The following is a 3,945-nucleotide window of genomic DNA, read 5'->3' as shown; positions in this document are numbered from 1 at the left end:
TTATCTACTACTATCAATGATAAGTTTCAAAAATCTGTTGATTATTTAAATTCATTGCTTGAAAATTTACCAACTAGTGATTATGACAAAGACATCTTTAGTCAATCTGTTGACAAATTTAGAGAAATTCATGCATCTCTTGCTTCATCTTCCAAATTTAAACCAATCCTTGGCTCAGATAACATATCTATGAGACGAATAGCACCATGGTTTAGTCCAAGTAAAATGAAAAAAAGTCATTCCATTCACAAAAAGCGTAAATCCCTCTCTAGAAACTTTAATAGTAGAGTTGAGGAGAATGAAAATTTCCAGTTCCCCTCTATAGGATGCAAAAAGAAAAAGAAAAAGAAAAAGGTCATAAATCGCTCAAATATAGCTATTCAAGAAGAAAGAGATATTATCAGGCAACAAGGTGAGTGTATTTTTAAGAAAAAGTATTTTTATAATTACATAGCAATAATTCTTATTTTCATTTCATGTATTAATCATATTTCATTGTAGGTTTGGGTGATCGAGAAAGTATTCCACAGTGTCAATTACCTTTCTCCATTGATCTAAACCATACAACAATTGGTGAAGTGAAGTTTCCAAATGGTAAGCTTTTAGCTATTAAGTGTCTTTGTTACTTTTATAATAAAATACTTGGTTCATAGTTCTAACCACTTCTGTATGTACAAGATACAATTATTAGAGATCAACCGTCAATGATCAATACTATCCCTATCCATACCTTTGAACAAGTTATTGTAGGTAGATAGTAATTTTAATATTGTTTAGATTATGTACATAAATTAATTTTATACTTGAACATTTTATATAAGTTAAAATGTTAAATATAAGTTTTTTATGTAGATTTGGATGATCAACAAGATGCTCAACAACTTGCGTTGCCCTTCTCTATTGATCTTAACCAAACATTAACAACAATGGATGTGATAGATACTAGTCAAGGTAATGACATTATATAAATCAATGAATTATGAGTCTTTAGTTTGTAAATTTATTTTGCCAAAGTTTACATACTAAATGTTCATATTATTGCAGGATTAGATGATGAACAGAAAAATCAAGAACACATGCAACTAGATTCCATTGAATCTAATCAGGCATCAACAAAAAATGATGCAATAGAAGCTAGATATGGTAATGAAGTTATGAAATAAACATAATTATGAGTATTAAATTGACAACTATATTTTAAATTTATTGATGATATATATTAAATGTTAATGCTTTTTTTGAATTAGATGATCAACAAAAAATTCAAAAAAGCATGCAACCATATTTTATTGATCTTAATCAAACAATAGCAAGAACGAACACAATGCAAAGTAGAGATGGTAAGGAAAATACGAAATGAACTTCAATCGATTGTGTCTTTAGTTTGAAAATGAATTTTATTATTAACACAATATATTTGCAGGTGTTGATGATGTTTATATGGAGGATGGTGATCAACACTTTTTTGTAAATTTATCGAAGTGATAAAATGGTTCCAATTAGAAGAGAGGTCAATATAAGTCAAGACTAAGAGCTTCACTATGAAAGATTTTCAAAACATATTGTATTATTTTATCATCCAAATATTACATCCTTGATTTTGTGCTTTTACAAGGGATTTGATTTTGTCTCGTAGTGAAAGCATTATGATGCTTTGAGTTATATTTTGGTAAAATAGTTGTTCATCATCTTCATATATTTATGTTGTCTTGAACTTTCCATGTGTTATTTGATTAAAGTTAGCATGTAACGTTTGATCCAACTTTAGTATTGCAATAACACAAATGTTGAAATAACATATGTGTATGGTTATGAATAACATGGTCAAATTAAGCAATTTTTTTGTAACATTTTATGTGGTTAAGAATCATGTAATTTTTCTCATTCTCACTTAGAAGAAAATAAGATGACAAGATATAGAATATATAAAATGAAACGATTAAGTAGGTTAACTATCTAAGAAATTATATTCAACATGGTTGTCTTATGAATTATTTTGTACAAAAAATTGATACTTGATAAGTAGGAGATCATTTCCAGGGATGAAACTCCATAATTAAGCACACTCAAGCTGGAGTAGTACTAGGATGGGTGACCTCTCAGAAAGTCTTGGTGCTTCACCCTTGTGAGCATCACCTAGATCCAATGAGTGCTAAGTGTTACATTTATACTCATGAGAGATGGATTCATGTTGAATCACTACTCATGAAACATGGGTCAATGAGTTTGACTCAAAATCACACACTTAAATCTTGAGAAGAATATCACAAATTGATACTTGCTTAGTTTGTTGTCATTAAATAAGTTTAATAAATAAATGAGGAACTATTAATGTTACATGACAATGGAGACAACACATAAACAACTATGTTAAAAAATAAACAAATTTGAAAACATATGTATTTTTATGTTGTATTTATAAAAGAAATAAAATATTGTTAAATTTAATTAATTTATTTATTATAATTATTAATTTTAAACTATTTCATTTCAATTTTTTAATTTTTTTTTTTTTCAAAATCAATTAGAAATCTTAAATATGTTAAATATAACTATGCAAAAATATTATTTTATTTTTTAATGTACTAAATTATTAATTGAATTTCATAATATAATTAATATAATAATCAATTGATTTAATCTTATCTTTCAAGCAACTAATTTTTCTTTAAAAAACTTATTACTTCTATAAAATAAACAACATTTATTTTATTTCTATATTACTATATATTTAAAACAAAAAAATTAATTGCATAAGTTTTGTCATTTATGAGTTTGGTTGATATTAATTGTAAAAAGCTGGCGGGATATCCTATTGCTTGTTAGACAAGCTGGATGGCGGAGGAGATGGCGGAGGGCGGCGTCGGACAACATACGACGCAGTGGAAGAGACCTTTGTACTTGCGCCTGCCGTTTGTACCTGCGCCTGCAAAGTAAGGTTGGAGTCGTCGGAGAAAGGATGGAGGAGTTGCCCGACCGGTGCAAATAACAATATCACAATAAATTAAAAAACTCATTCTTTCTAATTCAAATATCAAATCTCCTCCACCTTTTATAAATCATTATTAGCCGACTTAACATTCATGTAGGTGACTTTATTCACAACATTTCAAAATATTGGAGGAAACTCCATAGTTAAGCATATTTGAATTAGAGTAGTACTACGATGGGTGAAATATCGAAAGTCATGATGCTTCACCTTTATGAGCATCACTTAGATGCAACGAGTGCCAATTGTTCTGGATTCATTCTCATGAGAGATGAGTTCTTGTGAGCCATTACTAATGAAAAATGAGTCAATGAGTTTGACTCAAAAATTACACAGTCGAGTCTTTTTTTGATCAGTTTACACAATTGAATCTTGATAACAATATCACAATAAATTAAAAACTCATTCTTTTAATTCAAATATCAAATCACCTCCAACTTTTATAAATCATTATTAACCAACTTAACATTCATGTAGGTGATTTTATTCACACCATTTTAAAATGTTTCAGTGCAATATTATTCACATGATTAAGCATACAAACATGTACAAGAAATCATTTGCAACCTTATTGGATAAGCCATCTCCATATTAAGTGGGATGAGTGACCAAGCTAACTAGTTAACAAGTTTAGAGGGTTTAATCTAGGGACCACTCTATAAGGACGCTTATTTTAGTTAGGAGTTGCTGCTCAATATTTTTAGCTCTAATTTGTGGAGCGGTCCCATTAAAACAAATTTGCTTCTTATTTTCTAATCGTCATGCTAAATTAAGTTTGCACAATATTTATTGCAAATAAAATTTAGAAAAGAAAATTTAGACAAATATAAATAAAAAGAAGATGGAGACATCTCTCATTTTTCCAATAACCATTGATTGTTTATTTTGTACTTATTTTACAAAATTTGACTATGACTTCTATCATGAAATATGCAGTTCCCAAAGCATATTTCATT

General features: G+C 28.5%; 1 long non-coding RNA gene across 1 annotated transcript; it reads left to right on the top strand.

The window, feature by feature from the left end:
* Positions 1 to 1,275: 1,275 nt before the first annotated feature.
* LOC149530624 (uncharacterized) lies at positions 1,276 to 1,614 on the top strand. Its single transcript, XR_016359114.1, has 2 exons — positions 1,276 to 1,340; positions 1,424 to 1,614. It is a non-coding gene; the product is annotated as an uncharacterized LOC149530624 (long non-coding RNA).
* Positions 1,615 to 3,945: the final 2,331 nt, after the last annotated feature.

The sequence above is a fragment of the Cupressus sempervirens genome, chromosome 11 (genome assembly GCF_028749045.1).
Source record: "Cupressus sempervirens isolate cs-2001-9-10 chromosome 11, ASM2874904v1, whole genome shotgun sequence".
Classification (NCBI taxonomy): Eukaryota; Viridiplantae; Streptophyta; class Pinopsida; order Cupressales; family Cupressaceae; genus Cupressus; species Cupressus sempervirens.
Note: the sequence above shows the minus strand (reverse complement) of the source record. Positions and strands in the feature narration are given on the sequence as shown.